The sequence below is a fragment of the Numida meleagris genome, chromosome 8 (genome assembly GCF_002078875.1).
Source record: "Numida meleagris isolate 19003 breed g44 Domestic line chromosome 8, NumMel1.0, whole genome shotgun sequence".
Lineage (NCBI taxonomy): Eukaryota > Metazoa > Chordata > Aves > Galliformes > Numididae > Numida > Numida meleagris.
Window position 1 is genome coordinate 18,581,551 of NC_034416.1, and position 18,539 is coordinate 18,600,089.

The following is an 18,539-nucleotide window of genomic DNA, read 5'->3' on the forward strand; positions in this document are numbered from 1 at the left end:
CCGACTTTGCCTGTGGGAAGGAGTAACTACTGACTTCAGGCAAAACAACAGAGGGAATGAAAGTTCAAGTAAGTTGACTGAGGTCAGTCAAGAAGTAAGAGACAGCTGTGGGAATTAAACTGAGGAGTACTGACTCCCAGGCATTACACTTTGCCATAAGACCAGCTGTAACTTGCAACCATTTGTCCACTACTAAATTCTGAGATGACAACCATCCAGTTGAATTTTGAGAATATCTAACAACACTGTACAGCACGAAAGAATTATCTTTATGTGAGTTTCCAGAACACTGGGTCACGCACAGTGAGACAAGTCTTCTCCCGATGAATGTCACTGGGAGAGGTCAGTAAGGATGTTCTTATTACATCTGCTGAAGGATAGAGTGTATCAAATGATTTAATTTCGTATAGTGCCCCACTTACTTTGAAAAACTGATACTGCACAGGGCATAGTGTCATTAGGTGATTAAAGTACAACAGCATTCAGCTTGCCAGCTCCTTTCATACCAAGGGCCCACAAGTGCTATTGCAGCAGGCCTGAGCCTGGAAAAGCCGTGCTGGCAGAGGCAATTCAGACCCGGCAACATGGACACCCATCTCCTCCTCGCCCCAAGAACTCCCACCCTGGTAGGCACCAGAAAGAAGCTCAGTCCCCTAGAAAATGCAGGCCTTCCCTTGGCCTCTCAAAACACTTTCACAGTGCTGGCAACAGCCCAAAACCTTATATGACTTTCAAGTGGTGTGTCCACGATCTCCTGACCCCAAAAGCAAAAGGAGTGCAGCTGTACTGACAGTAAAGTGACATGATACAATCATAAAAGTCTGATGTGCTTCCACTTTTCCGTTGGTATTGCCTTTGAAAATAACTAGCATCGAGCTTTCCTCATTATGCCAAATGTATTAAAGCCTCAGTATCCACGGAAGGAAATGTGTGTTTTGTCACACACACTCTTTAATGTGACAGAAATGCAAATTTATGTTTTCTTTCATACAAATACCTAATGGGGTTTGAATAAAATAAAATCTGCACACTGCCATGTGGAAATTAATTTTAAAGAACTGTTTATCAATTTAATTCCACTGATAGTAACAGACAGATTTATGAGGCAATTAACTAAATATTTGTTTTTTCATGTTTCAATTCATTATAGTAAATTAACAATTTTCCACTTGAAAGTCTTGCTTCGCTACACTGAAAGCCTAAAAAAATGTGTATACCACCGTCAGTCTAGGAAGAATTCTCCAATTTTTAGAATATGGATTATTCCCATCACTCTAACTTAATGTAACTCAAACAAACAAATAAACAACACCAAACAAACAAAAACCCCACAACAGAATAGCCCCCCAAATCAAAAAACAAAAAAACAAAAAAACACATATTTCAGTATTATCCACTGACATTCTTTAAACGTCAGTTTCAAACACCCAAACGTAACTGATGAATAACAACAGCTCTAGAACCAGTGTAACATCTGTTGAAGCAGACATCCTACTCAGCTGACTTCAGAGCCCCCTCACATCACATCCTCCTATGGGTCCAAGGAGACAGCCCACAGCTGTGGTGTACCTACCTGCCTCCTAAGGCCCTGTAGGGCCCGACATGCCCACTGACAGCACACCCTACCAGAGCTCTAGGACAAAGCAAAACAAAACAGCAAGTTACCATAAAACATTAAGGATGACATCAAGAAAAGAGAGCCCATAGGCAGGGTCTGCCTGCACCCGAAGGCAGCTTGTCGCTGCGGGCAGTGCCTGCAGAAAGGTCACAGCAGTGGTGGTCCCCAATGCCCAGGGCAGCCCCTGTGATTGGGGGCCTGGGAGCAACTTGTGCGGCAGTAACTCTGAGCCTTGTCACCACGCATGCAAAGCCACATTTCGCATCCACCTTTACTTATTTTGATGATTTAAATGTTTTAATTCGTGACTTCAGCTCCAAGGAAGTTATCTGGTCACAGCCATGCAAGTCTCTTCACAGTCGTGGGCCAGCTATGAAAGGTATTAAGCAGCAGTCAAATGGCAGAACTACAGCTTTATGTTCTTCTAGCTGGTATCAAACCAAATTAACATCAGGAGGAATATGTTCTGTTAATACACAGAAGCAGCTGCTTGGCTTCTCTTCTCCTGACTGGCAAGGTTCTGCTACCTGAACAGAAATAGCCCTGTGCCCTCTGTACTTCATCCTGCCCTGACAGAAAACAGGTCTATCAATGCTTACTGATCTCATGGGCTTTGGCCAGGTCAGCTCACCAATCATGAACACACCTGAGTGAACAGCACCAACTAGACTCCCTGGTTCTGCACAGATTCTAAGTATTTTCTTGTACAAAATGCAGTTTGCCTGCTTTTTAAAAATCTTCCTGTTAATTCACTAGATTACAGCACATCAGAACATCAGTCTAAATAGGATTTTACAGCCAGATCTGATCTAGAAGATTTACCATTTTTCAGGACTAGATCTCACAGTACGTACAAAAATCCTCAGGAAAAGGAATAAGATGGAACTGCCCACTGCACTAAGTAATGAGCCTGCAGTTCACTTTTTCCCTTGCAAATATTTACAAATTTGATAACAATGACAGGGAACACAGGATCTCCCAACAGCTATTAATTATTTCAGAACAATCCACGAACTCAATTAAGTAGATAATGGCCATTATCGAAGTGCATTGCAAATTGAGAAACTGAGGCATGGGGAGACGACGAGACTTACTCCCGGCCAAAGGGGGGATTGGGGGCAGCAGCGGAGCCACTTCCCACTGCCCCAGCTTGATCCCCTTAGCTCCCACAATGCCACCAACCTCCTTTTGTCACAGTACGGAGCTACTACTATCACAGCACCTCTTTGCAGTACCAGCAAAGACACCAATCACATACCATGTCACAAGGCTAAACCTGACACTGAATGTTACCATCAATACTGTTTATAGTGTTTGCTCTTTCCAAGCTTTAATGACACTACCACCAGCAAGAACTTCAATTTTAGCACTCAGGAAGCCAATAATTATCAAATGAATAAAATACTAACTAATGTTTAAGTGCTCCAACTGACTAGTGGAGAAGCATTAATTCTTGATAAACGTTCCATACGTTAATATTTATCAAGCTGTTAAGCACTGTGCAGTATGTCATCCCATCAATCCACTGAGTTAAAATAGATTAAATATAAGCATAGTATCTGAGTGCCGTTATAAATGCAGACAGCAAGTGTTACTGTACTTTATCCTTTTTAACTTAAAAAATAAATAAGTAAATCAGTGACCTCTGTGCAGGGCGTTTTCTGGAGATTAATGATGGGCTGGGAGAGATGGCCCTCACTTGTACTATGGGTTATCAACTCCTCCCATCCGATCATTAATTCCCCAGGAAATGCCTTTTGCTTCAGTAGCTTTTGCTTAAATAGATCACTAGCGAGAAAAAACAATCATGCCACTAGAAATGACTCCTGTAGAACCCAAGTTGCAGATGTCATAATCCTCACATAAAGACCTTACAGGTGACTTGCAAAGGCCTTTTTATGCGGGCTGCTCTGAAAGTAATGCCTCCTGTTTTATTACATTGGCCCACAATGTCAGAGGGAGATGTTGGTGGGATGGCAGCAGAAGCTGAACCTTCCCATCACTGTCCTGTTACATTTTGTGGTGTGACATAACGGCATCTGGTATGGGAGCATGTATGAAGCAAAGAGGGGAACTGAATTCCTCTATATGGAAACAATTGCATCCATTGACATACATAGATGCTTGCTGAACACTGATGGATACCAAACAGTGGGTGTGAGCATAGTGAGGGATGGGTGGTGATTTTCAGCAGTGGCAATAAAGCTGTGAAAGAAAAGCCACATTCCAGATGGCCATGAAGATGTTTACGAATGTGGCATGCAGACTCTTGTTCATCACCGCTGAAAATGCATCACTAACGGTTACAACTATGTTGAAAAACTGTGTTTTGTAGCTGAGAATTCTATCAAGTAGTTTTATTGTCATCTTTGCATCTCTTGTAGTTTCCACGGAAATAAAGAGGAGGCATTATTTTTGGAGCAGCCTAAGTAACTGTATTTCTGACTCCTCCTTTTTTCCCCATTTAATACAACAATAAAGATGGGAAGAACTTTTGATACTCCCTATAAACTTGTAGAAAATGTTTGGGAAGGTCTCCAGGACGCTTCCTATGAGCTCTCAGGCATTAAGAGGTGCAGGACACTGTGCTTTAACTAAGAACTTGTGTTCCACAGTGTGAATTTCTGATAAGTGAAACAGCATTAGGGCCCTGTTTTATCTTGAGGTGAAGGGAGCAGCAGGACACGAGCAGAAAACAAGCTTTCAGCCCTTGCTTAAATAGAGGGAAGATACTAAAAGAGTATGTGACCAACTCCTTATTTTGTTTTCAAGACACGTTTAATATCAGGATGCTGTGGAGAGGCCCTCTCTCACTTGAGTTTCATTACCACTACAAAATATACCAGAATGCATTCACTCAGAAGTTTATTATCATAAATAATTAAAACAAAACTATCCTTATGGTATGAAATAAATGAACAAAGTACATTATAGGATGCATTTGTTCTGGGCTTTATTGCTGTTTCCTGGCTCTCTGCATCAGAAAATTCTAGACCTTGCAAGCACTCTCCTGATCATTAGCCTGAATTGGGAAAATTTTACTGCAGCTGGAAAGAACAAGTCATCCGAGCCAAAACAAAAAACAAACAACAAAAGGAATGTGAGTACCCTTTACTCATTAAATGTGCAACATATATTTCTGTTATAAATCAGAGTATGCTACATGCAAAACAGTAGAAGAAATCAAAATACAGTATTGATTTCTACGAAAAGGACAGAGGAGAGAAGAAATCTAGTTCAAAAATTAAAGATTGTCTGATTTCTAATTACAAGAACGTGCTAAGGTACAGATGAAATGATTAAATGTCTGCAGTACTGAAGCTAACAGTATATTGTTCTCATAAGCTGGAGAGTGTTGGGCACGTTCACGTTCTTTGAAGTTTTGCTTTGTTCCTTTGACTTATTTTATGCAGGTCAAAGATCACCATCACTGCACATATCTGTCACTGCAGGGTAATAACACCACAACTCAGTTTGGAAGCAGGCTAGGCTGGCATGTTAGACTAGCAACAGACACATCAATCTTACTATTCTTGAAGACCGTGCAGTTCAGCGCCTGGAGGTTCGAACTCAGAACTAATGATAGTTACTAGTTTCTGCATCTTGATGCACCAGGTTAGGTCTCTTTTCTTTTGAGCAGCCTGTCCCTATGGACAAGCAAAACATGCCAGGAAAGCAAATCATCCTGCTAATCCAGCAAACACTGACAGAACCCTACCAGAGAGCAGCAGGATTGTGGGGAAGCATGCAGAGACCTATGACAGCAAAAAGAGGTTTCCAGGGAAAAGACCTGCAAAATAGAGCAGTCATCGTAAGTTCAGTAATAATCATAATTTGTGAGAAATAGAAATACTACTATTATTTGTGCAGTAGCATAAAATAGGAAATATTGCAGCATACCTATTGTCAGCCAAGTAACTGATAAGCACCTAACAATAGACAGGCCAGGATGTAATCCCTCACTTAACAACTAGAAGGAAGTTTTCTTATGTTTTTCTAGTCTGGGATAGGATGAAGTCAAGTTGTTTTTTTTCTACTTGAGAAAACTGTGTCTGCCATGAATACTGAATGCACACAGCAAACCCAATTAAACAAGCCCAAGGAGGAACAGTACCTGCTGAAATTCCAGTGTCTGTCTTACGCTTGCATATAAATGAGATCACTATGTCTCTAAAGCAGCCATATTCCTGCCTCAAACTGGAAGTTGTCTGCCACACCAGAGAGAATAACTGTATACACTAAGATGATGATGGCATTTCATAATGCCAAAAAGAAGGGAAAAAGCGGTGATGTTTACATGGTGTTCCTAACTTCAGTAGTCAGCAGGCGGCTCTGCTGCTGAGCATCAAAGAGAGCATCTTCACTGTTCTGTTTTGTTCTCGTTACACTGAGCCAGACTTCAGAGCAGGCATATACATGTAAGATGTGTCTGCAGTGCACCAGTTTCTTAAATGCCTCCAGCTTACACTTTTTACCACGTGAGCTACCAGTGGGGGAAATTTGAAAGAAATGTATCATGTAAAAATCGTACATGCAAGTGCTTGAGAAACCCAGGAGGCAAATAGGCACCTTGTGTGTTGGAACTGTTGCAGCATTTTAAAGCAAGGAGAGGAAAAGTGGCTCACAAGTGAAGGAATGTGTTTAATGGACTATAATTTTATCACAGAACATGGAAATTGAAATTGCGAGAACAGCGAGAATATATTTGTTCCTAGCTCCACTGGGTCATCATCTCTCTCAGGTGCCTAAAGGGAAGTACCCCACACCAGCACACAGTTCCTGTACTTTCTATCCTGAGCACAGCTCAACACTCTTGTGGAGCAACCTCCCCCTCCCATGCACCAGAACCAAATCCTTCTAAGTGAACTGGAACTCCCCGCTGACCTCAGAGCACTGAATCCAGCCTCAGTGCTTACAAACGATGCCTTTATTTTGCATAGAGGCAGAAAATACTCATCAAAATCACATCGAAATGTGTAATGAAGCACATAAATTTTTAATAGTACAACACACGCATATATTTACGTGTATAAATATATAGAAAAAAAAATGGTCCCTTCTTTATGTAGATATTTCCACTAAATCCTTATTAAGAGACAGAAAAAATGAAGTTCTCCCTCCATGCACTGCTGCTGTTCCCTTGGGAAAATCTGTTCTGAGAAGTATTCTAGGGAGTAATGAAACCATGTTGCAGCAATCAGAAAGATCAGCACAACGGAAAAGGCATTACAAAAGAGGTGGAAGGACCAGCACAACAGAAAGGAAGGGAAGTAGATAGCTCACACGTATCAGAAGATTCTGCATTCACAGGGAAAAGCTCCACTAAGGAGAGATCTCCAGAAAGAGATCCTTCCTCAGGGGCAGTCAGCCTTCAATGAGGCCTGAAGAGAGGTGGAGCCAGGCCCCAGCCCTTCCTGTCACGCAGTGAATTGCCTTCACCTGTGCTCCCAGGGCTGACTGGGTCTTTCCTCCAGGTGCTCAATCAGCGGTTCAGGCCGTGACTCAGCAGTTCCCATACACAAGTACTGTTTCATTTTTGCCATAAAAAAAAAAAAAAGATTGCGCTTAAAATGCAGAAGGGGCTAGAGAATAATGTTATTAATGCACATAGGATTTTTTTTTCTAAATGGGAAATGGTACAGAGCCGTCACCAGCTACTCTGCAGTCACTGCATGTAACATCTCGAAGTTGTTACCGGAGCAGCACGAACTAAAATAAAAACATTCGAAAAAAAAAAAAAAAAGAGAGAGATAACACTGAAATTACTACAGCCAGTTCGATGCTCGGTAATACAGTTGACCTCAGACAAGCTGGTGGTCTGTTAGGGAACAAGGTGAAACACCCTACAGGAGTTTAAATCCCAATCCTAGCACAGGAGTTTCTCTTAATATCAAAGTCGCTTCTTCGGTAAGCAAATGAAGTACATTACCTCTGGTAACGGTAACTATTTACTCCTTGAAAAGCCTTGAGAGAGCTCTCACAAAGGGTAGCCTATGCTTTATTAAATCCTAATGTATAGTTTTATTTTCAGGTCATACAACCTGAAGTTTTTCCTTAAAAAGAGTTTTTCTCTTAAACTTTTTAAAGCAGTCTGATTTTATCAGGGATTAGTTGTTCTGATTCTTCAATAATTCAGGCTTCATCCCAACAATGTATTACACCTGGATGTGAGCAGTATTAAAGCAGAATTGATATGCTAGGTATTTCTATTGAGTCCCAAACACTCAACAAACCACTGGCAATACAATCAATATGAAGACCTCACTGAGAACTTCAGTTCTTCACATTTGTTGTTAATACTGAATGGCAACTCACTTCCATAAAACATTTAATTGTACGGTATAAGTATATAGTCACATCTACCCACAGGTAGTTATATTGTTATTTAGGAAATTAGAAACAGAAAGAGGGAGGCAGACATTCCCTCTTCGCTCATTGTTTTATAGTTACATCAAAGGATGAACCACAGCTGCCTTGTGCCATGAAGTTGGCTAGAAAAGCCACGTTAATAGTTCTGCTAAGCTGTGCATACAGATGCTTTGCATTGCAGTGATACAAAGCAGCAGATCAGTGAATCAGGTCCATTACATACGTTTAAAGTAACAGATGCTAATACATTTTATTTTAAAATTTTTCTTAAAACAGTTAAAATCATGCAGTCACCAAGGTGCTTCTATTGGGAGCCACTTGTGCTCACTGTAATGTTTATTTTGGCGTTCTACAAAGGACACAGAGAAACTTTACCCTGGGCACTGGGGATGGCCAGAGATGTGACCCACAAAGGCAAACACTGGGACACACTGGGAACTATAAATGACAGAGGGATAAGGCAGAGAAGAAATTATACATTTAATCTGAATTTCTGCTAATGGTTGAACAGAGAGGTCTTCATAGAACTAAAATGCCTGACAAAGGCATGAATTCCCCTCCATTTGCTAGATGAAACACACTGTTGTTTCTCTTCTTCACCATGATGTTCTTCTCAGCCTTCTCAATAGGAATGAACGCTTCCTGCTACCAAACTGCTTGCTCAAACAGATGTGGGCCTCCCCTGCTTAGCTGCTTTATTCCCTACCTCCACTAACACTTGGAAAGGATTCAGACAAGACTTACAAGAGCGATTAGAGAGCCTGGAGAAACTTACCTTACAAGGAGAGACTACGGCTCATTCTATTTAGTTCATAAAGGAGAAGGTTAAGAGGCAACCTGATCACACACCAGGAGTACTTTCACAGGGATGAGATTTCTGAGAGCAGATGGGTATTTAATCTAGCAGAAAAAGGCATAACAAGATCCAATGCTTGGAAGCTGAAGCCAAATTCAAACCAGTATGCGGCGTCAGTTTTCGATGACAAAATTATAACTGTTTTAACAACTCGACTGGAAAACCAGTGCACGAACTGCCATGTGCAGCCCTTAACTGGGTCCTGGAGGTCTTAAAGATACACTGCAGCATGGAGGGACAGGAGGTTTGGTGTAGGTCCTGATAAATTGTGATGAAGCAAAGCCTTCTCCAGCCGAGCAGCACTGTGCTCCTTGCACAATGTGCAGAAGGTCACTTGTGGGGAAGTCACCAATGGCCTCTGCTGACCCCACCACCCTCACCTCAGGAACAGGACCATGCTGCACAACCAGTTTCCAGCACAGACACTGAAATTCACACACTTTTGAACAGAGAGACCCTGGAGTTTGAAGCTATGATACAGAGGTTTGGAAAGGATCTTAGGTAAAAAACAGAAAACCACAGAGTAACAGTAACAAAAGATAAAGTGATGCACCTGAAACAATCCCTCTTACACTAGCCAACAAGACAAGCGTTACTTACCTACCTCCTGACCCATCAAAAACAATGGGACACTTTTCTGTCTCCTTCCTGGCAGTCCCTTCTGCAAAAGCAGCAGCTGCCCCCCTTTACCAGCCATGGTGCCAGCACGGGGGCCTGGGGAAAAGCTTTGCACTCCTCCAGATCTTCCCCAGAAAGGGACAGACTGACTTGGTTCAGGCAGCAGTGCAACAGTTAAATATTGCTGAGCTGCTGGGAAAAATACCATCAAGCCAGTTTATATCTTACTGTATTTCCTTTCCATTCAAACCGCATTATACTGCATACCATTTCATCACTTCACAACACCACAAACTCACTTTTAATGCAAAACAAAGCTTTTCAATGTAAGGCCCCATATCGTAATCCAGAATAATTTTTCTTATCTGTTTCAACAGCAAACCTTTAGCGGCAACCACATGTTATTGTGTTTTAGGGATTGAGACTTTCATATGAACATGCTGATTGTCTCCTTGAGTGAATAGTCAGCATTTTGTGCCAAGAAACACTTAAGCCATCAGAGACCTTTACCACTCTGAAATGTTGTTGGAATTGGAATTGTATGTTTTGGCTTATTTCCTTAAGCCAGCAATAGCAAGAATTCCTTGGTTGTTTGGGATTTTTTTTATTATTATTATTTAACTTTATTGTCTTCTCAAACTCTCAGAGATTGGGGAAAAAGTCAAAACACATGCTCGGGAAGAAAGAAGCAATACCAATAAAATAATTCATACTGATACACTAGTGCTACCTAACTCCTTGAAAATGGTCTTCTGCCTCAGAAACTGCTCGGTCACTTCAGGTGCGAAGAGCAGTGCCTACGCACACTTGGCTGCGGAGTGGGCGTGAGTGGCAACGGAAAGCAGTGTGCAGGTGACTCTGTGAATCTCATACATCAGAAAAACCACACAAGTGTCTAATGATGTATTTCAACAGTTCAGAATACGAGTTTGCTGTTCAGAGGAGCTGTAGGAGTAATGCACTCAATATTCATGGAGCATCCTGTCACATTTGCTGCAACAGATATTTTTAACTCCCTTTTGCTCCATATGTAGAATGTTCAAATACACAAAAGAATGTCTTAATTGGTCCTGCTTTATATAAATGAATAATGGGCTAAATGGGTTGAACTGAATACCGTATTTATCTCTCCACTGAGGAAAGACATGATGATTCAGAAATAGTGAAGCCAAGAGGATTCAGAGCTTTACTCGTAAGTGGAATATATATCTCCTGTCAATACATGATGTATTCCATCTACTACAGCCCCCTAAAGGCATAAATAGAAAAAGAGAGGCAAAATCCAAATGTTTCATTTCTGCTCAACATACATTCAAGGATGTGGGCTTTTTTTTTTTTTTTTTTTAAACTTGCTTTCAGGACCTATGAATTAAATCCCTAAAGCTCTTTATTTTACAAAATTTTTGTAAATGCCAAACTCTCCAGTGTTCATTTCATCACTTGGTATCACCACACCAAAGGACACTTGATATTTGTAAGAAGCAGAGGTAAAAGCAGCGCAAAGAAGCCCAAGTTTGCCCTTCCCCACACCAGACAACAGCTCTACTCTGCAGCTGCAGCATCTTCTCAATTAAGCAAGGATGCAGCTTACTGGGCATTGCACAGCATGTGAACAAAGAGATACTTCAGTTGTCTTTTTCTTCCTGCTTGCCTGTTTCCATATATGACTATTAATTAAAAAAACATATGTAATCAGCATATGAAAATCCTTTTTAATCCTCCTCTACAAAATATACGCTTAACTACAGAGCTCAAAAAATAAAAATAAAATAAAATATGGGATGTGCAAGATTGGGCTGATATTTTCATTCTGCTGATTCTGGAAGCTGATCTTTTCAAGTGCTGCCAGTCTGGTTAGATTTTATAATTACACTAGCAGAAAGCAAGTCTCCTCTGTGCTCACCCCGCCAGGCAGGGAATCACTTTTAGGGCTGGTGGAAAAGTGGAACATCTCATTTCCATTAATCTGGCTCATAGCTTCAGATTCATAGATGGCATTAGCAGAGCACTGCTTTCAGCCAGAGTGGAAGTTCAGCCCCTGTTTAACTCTGCATTAACTTGAGCATGACAGAGTAAAAATGCAGGGAGGAGAGCAAAAAAAATAATCATCTGGTAATATTTTTTTCAGCAGAAGGAAAAGCTTTACAAAATGTATAGGTTCAGTTATTCCCAAAGCAGTGTTTTGTTAGTAGCACAGTTGTGCACACAGTGCCATGGCTCGAGGATCTGCCTTGCCCACGGCAAGGAAGGTAGAGCCTCAGGCACATGTAATTTAAAATTCATTTCTACTCTAACGGACAACTTCAGGCCAGCACCTATTTTTATTTTTATAAATACGTCTCTCTCAATTTGCATTCCTGTGGTCCTCAGGAGTTAACACCAAAACCATTTTATGCTCTAGGCGTGTTTTAGAAAATAATATTGTGCCTTTAAAGCCCATTGGCTGGGACTGCAAAGGATCCTTCTGTGCTCTCCCACCAGCCCAAGCCTGCAATCGTTTGCCACTGGACACTGCAGAGTGCTTCCCATTCCCAGCGTCATTACTGGCAGAAGGTATTTGCCAGCTTGTGTCCAACCCAGTAAGGCACGGTCCTCACACCATATAATTTGAAAACAGTCCCTTAATTAAAGGGAAGATTCCCCAAACATTAATAATTCTTGACTCCACAGACAGTTACTAAACGTAAGCTCATGCATAGCATTTGAGGTGCCACATAAAAATGACGGACAAATCTTTTATTGTTTCCATTTCCCTCCTCCCCTCCCCTATTTCATTATCTTAATATTTAAAATACTGAATATTTTAAAATAGATATTTGGGGTCAGTAGTGACTATTCTACACAATTTAAACTATTGTTCTCTATTAGGAGTGAAATTTGTGAAATAGAGTTGACCTGGTGTACTTAACTCTCAGTAAACCAACAGGCCAAGTATTGCCCTTTGTTGCACGCGGGCAAGTGTGGCAAGTAACAGGGCTTCTACATATACCAGAGACAAGAACTTGGGCTGAAAAACCACTGTCTCAATTGAACGATCAGTTCATTTCCTGTGTTATACTATTTAAATACAACTCAATGCCCTCAGATCCTACTGGCTTCCCTATAATGCACAATCAGACCTTTTACCCCATCACGACTTAGAGGTGGGAACTTAAAATAACTATGCCTTCACTAACTGTGACTTTTGAAGTAAGTAGGAAGAGGAGGGGGTGTCGGGCATGGCTTTAGTTGTTTGTCTTTCCGGGGGGGGGGGGGGGTGAGCCTGGAGTGGCTTTTTTGTTGATGTTATTGTTGGCTGGCTCCTTAACTTGTTTGTAGGACTATGTGAACAGCATGGAGCTAAGTAAAATACAGTTTTCATCTGGGGAGCCTGGAGCTTTACCCTGGCAGGAGATGGCAAATGTTAAGTAAAAAAAAAAAAAAAGCACTCCTACTCTCTTGGGTCAGCCTGTCCCACTACCATTAGATACATTCTATATCCACCTGAGAGATTAAATATGTAGTTCGCTCCAAAAGTAATGCCTCCTATTTATTTCCATGGAAACTACAAGAGATGCAAAGAGTACTATAACACTATTTGATAGAGCAAATTCTCAACTACAAAACACTCTTTTTTTCAACATAGATACCACTAGTGATGAGCAAGAGCCTGCAGGTTGGGCTCATAAAAGTCTGCGTGAAGTCACCCACTGTCGCCATCACTTCTGCTGAAATGCACCACTCACTCCTCACTGTTCTCACATTCACTGTTTTCTCTCCATCAACATTCAGCAAGTGTCGATGAATGTCAGTGGGCACCACTGTTTCCACATGGAGGAATTCAATTCCACCCCTTTGCTTCATCCACACTTCCATGTCAGATGCCATTGTGTCAGACTGCTCCTCTGCTGCCATCTGTCACACGGCCATTAAATGTAATCAAATATTGGTGTGAAGGTTCAGCCTTTACTGCCATCCCACCAACATCTGCCTCTGACATTGTGGGCTGACAGAATAAAGTAGAAGGCATTACTTTTGGAGCAGCCCTCACAACAGCTTCTGCTCAAAGAAGCTGCCAAAACAGCAACATTTGCAAGGCAAATATGGAGGTTAGATAAGGCCCAGCTTTGGCATACATCTCATACAATTTTTATGAAACCTGACTTCCAAGAATCTATATATGCTTTTCAAATGGTTGCTATAAGAAATAACAAAATTTCAACATTAGAGAACTACTTATTCAATTTTGTTTAATATCAGTACTGAACATTTCACTGACATTTCAATTAAAAGCCTTTTGCTTTTAAAAATACAAACCTTGTAGTGCATATAAAAATACAGAGTACAATCACCTACTGGTCTCTATAATAACAGGTTAGTAAGGAAATGGAATTAGTAATGTAGAAACACGCCATTTTCCAAGCACTATTTAAAAATGAGTCTCAATTTTTAAATGAAAAGAAATGCCTGACAGAGCACAGTAACATACATTACTGCAACAGATCACCCCAGTTGGGTTCTTCAAGATAAATAGTTGGACAGGGGGAACAAAGGTCAATGAGTGAATTTACTGCTGGATGACTCCATAAATAACTGCTTCTGAACACCTAAAACCCAAACTATACCTACAGGCATTTGAGACAGAGTGTCACGGTCTTAGTAACAGTAGAAGACAAGCAAATTCTGGTCTGCATGAGCATTTGACACAGACACTTCATTTTCTGAAACCTTGAAAGTGTAAATACCATCAGAATCTTTATGAAAAATTGCAGTTATTGGATTAGGGAATAACGACAAGTATTCTCTACTGTTGAACAGTTTAAGACAATTATTCACAGGTAAACACCTCATGAGCTCAAAAATGAATTTAAGTCTTCATCTGAATAGAAGCTTTCAGAAACTGCTCATCAGGATTTCAAAGAGTAAGCTCATACATCTAGTATCTACTAGAAGTCAGCTCAATGTCGACTAAAACACTGGTGTGTTATCAGCATTGCATTTCTCCTAGAGCCAAAACATTGCATCATACCAGACACTACGAAGAAAATCAACTCTGTCCCAGCTGGAAGCAGGACAGATCCCAAGGTCTTGGACATAACAGTGATGATTGGAATAAGTTGTTAATTGATCTATTCAGCCATAGCTCAGATACCAAATAGTTTCAACTCCACTTGATGTTACCAGCTCTGTTGGACATGTATTCATCAAGCACGCACTAGCATGAGATATGTATCTGATGTACAAAAAAAAAACCTGAGTGCTAACTGTACTGTAATTGTAGGGATTCAAAATAATCCTTTTTTTTTCCTTCCTATGGCTATGTTTTTACTGAAGGCTTTAAATCTACTGTGATTTCCCAGATAAACTGGGGGTACAAGACAAACTGCTTTACTTCTGAGTAACAAGGGAGGAGAGATCAGACTGAAAAGGGAAGCCAAAAGAGGAAACAGGAGATTAGGTCAAAGGTGTATAGCAAAACTTATTCGAATTTCCGGAATTATATTTGGTCATTAACTTTATTCACAGAAAAGATATTATATATGATGATGTGGCTTAAGATCCCTTCTAATCCCTCGGAAAAACAACACTTTCTATTCTCAGCTCTGCACTTGGCAAGAAAAGAAGATATAAGCAAAAGGATAAGCCTGGCATGTGCTCCTAGTACATTGTGCAATGTTTGCTTTCACTGCTCCACAATCAGTTAATAGTGGGATTCAACTTTAATAGCTCTACTGACCCAAGAAATTAGATGACTATAGTCTATACCGAGCACTCAGGCTTCCCCTGTACTGAACAGCAAAGGAGGACTCCAGAAGTGATTTGTTTTTAGCCTGGACTCTGGCTAATTGCCTGTCTTTTTCCATCGGGGGAGAGCAAATGATCGCACCTTCAAATGTCAGCAGGAGGAGCCGCATGCTAAGCCTAAAGGTGCAATGTATAGAAGGAGATCAAAGAACATACGTCTTCTTGTACATAGCTGGGTCAGCCCTGTGCCCAGGCACATTCCTGGGTGCCTGTGTGGCGTGACAAATCACAAGAGCAACCATCTAATTCAGCAGTGGATGGAATCAGAAGTTTTAAAACATTCAAAAACATTAATGAATGATGATGCACCTTAGGTTGTAGGCTTCATTGGGTGAAATTCAAGCACCTGTCTCGTTCTTTGCTCTGCCGTCATCAGGTCACGTTTTTGTCATACGCCAAGCACATCCATACGGAAGGTTTTTCCTAAGCAGCACTGGCTCTCCATTAATTAACTCCTATCCCAGAAGCAGAGAGTGGGTCAGCTTCACACAGAGTGACATTTCCAGCAGGGTCCAGCTGCCACGATCTACATCGTACAGATGGACTAACAAAGTCTGTTCAGGGTATTATCTGAGTTACAGCGCCAGAAAGCGGGAGAATGTGTAACAGACTGAGTGCTTGCCACATTGTGAGAAAAGGTAAATTGTCAACAAACATTTCCTACGTCTGATATCTTTTGTATGGAGAGCTACGCTTTTAATAAAGAAGCAGCTGCCACTGCTGAACGATTAATCAATACCGGTAAGCTGACATCTTAAGAACTTGCTGAACTAAAGCTTTTCTTTTCCTCCTGCATTTACAAATAAAGTGCTCACTATTTGACTAAAGCCTGTCTACTTGACTGGAAAATATCAGAGTCCTATTTAAATGACATTTGCAGAGAATGAGATTTTATCCTGGTCGCTGCTCCTTATCGCTAATAATAACATCAGATTAGTGGATTTAGGCCAGCCGAGTAGCAATGCCTTTTCTGATCCCTTCTTAAAGCAGCTCTTTCCATCTGTCTAGCCAAGCTTTCCTCTGCTTGTATGGGCCAACGATTAGGTCTTAAATGGAGCTTCAATTGATACCATGTGGAATATCTATACAGAGGTTCATTGTGTTGCTAAATTCCAGCCAAGACATTCATCAACTGTGACTGCCGCTTACTTCAAAAGATCAAAACACCTGGATGTTTACAAACTTTCTTGCACCTTCTTGAACAATTACAATAATTAGACAATCCAGTTTCAAAAACACACAGTTTGTTTTAACATTTATTTTTCAAATAAGATACAGGGTCAGACTGTAAGCTGATGTCAAATGACATGACTCAGAACTGTTGAGGACTCTATGCACAAAACTTTCTGCACGCTCAGGATGTGACCGGCAGCCTATCAATTAACGGTGACTCATGTTTGAGCACAGTGGCGCTCACAGCACGTTAAACGTAATGACTGAGCAATGGGGAGCAAAGGGAAAACACTCTGCATGTACACACGCCACATACACTCACAGTACAGTAGAATGTTTTTTTTTATAGAACGATTATTGGTTTTGTCAAGATTGTTTTTATTAGTAGCTGAGCTTAGTAGCATAAGCAAGATGTAAAAATCCAAATGCTCTCAACAAAAAGACTAAAGCCAATTATGAAGTGAATCTACATTTGATTTCCCCTCCCCTTTTTTGCTATTTTAGCCTAAAGGTCCTTTTGTATTCCTAGCTAGGACACTTACAGTACATTAATAACAGACACTTCCTCTTCTTAAACATGTAACACAGGCGCGACAACTGCTGCGTGTTGCAGATAAGTGTTAAAACCAGTAGTTCTCATAAGAAAGCAGTGTTTCCAGATCATGCAGATCTCCCACATCCCATGCTTGTTTAGTTTTTAACAAGGTCTTGCTCATTCCTAAGCTTGACCAAAAAAGTGTTTCCACGTGACAGTCAGATTCATGCCCAATACAGCTACACGCAGAAAGTTGCCTGGCTTAATTAAGCAGTAGTGTAGACATGAGATGAATATTTAGCAAGGTCAAAGTCAGACTGTAGCTTGAGAAGCAGCAATTGTCGACAGTTGAAAGAATGGCACACAAATCTGGGACCCTATTTCAATACATACATATTTTTACTATTTGTCATCCTGTTAACAAAACTGCATTAAAACATAATATTGGAAACCTAAGAACATTTTTATGGAAGGGATACAACCTGCTATATATATTTATGCATGTCATAAAGCCCATAATGTATCTTGCATGAGACCATTTATCTTCATTTCACAGGGTCACAACAAGTACACACTACTTTTCCTTCAGGAAGCCTGTGGCATGTTGAGCCAAGCATCAATAATAAGAAGGAAAAAGACAAACTTATTTCATTGAAAAATAGTGCATGAAGTAAAATGGAAAACTCAAAATTTTTTAATTAACAGGATTGTGAGCATCGCTTATCTTTGAAAACCGCAAATTGGAATTAATCACATTTCAAGACCAAGTTAATATTCTCTCTCTTCTACAAAATGACTGTGATTGATCTAAATCTAGTTATTTCATCCAAAACTAGGTTAAATTCCATGGATCTTTACGGCCACACAGAAAGCATTATCATGACAGACTACATTATTGTATTTCTGTTGCGGGGTAAGCCACAGTAAGTCCAACCACAAGCCATCAAATCAGGAAAAAATCTCCAAGCCTTAAGTACAAAACATTTGACCGGTGCAGTTTTCACAGGAACAAACGTCTGAATTTCCCATTACTCAGAACCAGCAGCAGTGCCACCCAACACTCCTTGCTACACGCTCACAGTGAGGGTATGGCATGCCAAGGGCAGCATGGCCCCAGGGAGCACCACCCGGTGCTCCTTCTGCATGCTCTTCCCAGCTGCCCTCCCAGGGAACACAGGAGCATCCTGCCGTATCTGTGCCAGGTACAGGGGGGGCTGGCAGCCACCAAGCGTGTTTCACAAGGAGAGGTTCATCGTCAGTCTCTGGGAGGTACCCAAGTGTCGGGGTCCCTGAGACTGGGCAGCTGACAGATGCACAAAACTAGCACCAGAAACGTTGTCATCCTTTTTTTTAATATATGTGTATATATAGCATCTATGAATTACCACGTACATCTCTGTATCATGTACAGAGACATGCTGCTATCTCAGACTGGCTATAAACCATTCTAATTCTGTGACCATGGAAAACACTGTTAATGTCTCAGTAATTTGGGGTAATGAGAAGTAATAACAGTACAATAAATTATGACAAACACCACTGCGAGCGTTTTTCTGGATTCATATATTATTTGGTGCACGTACAAA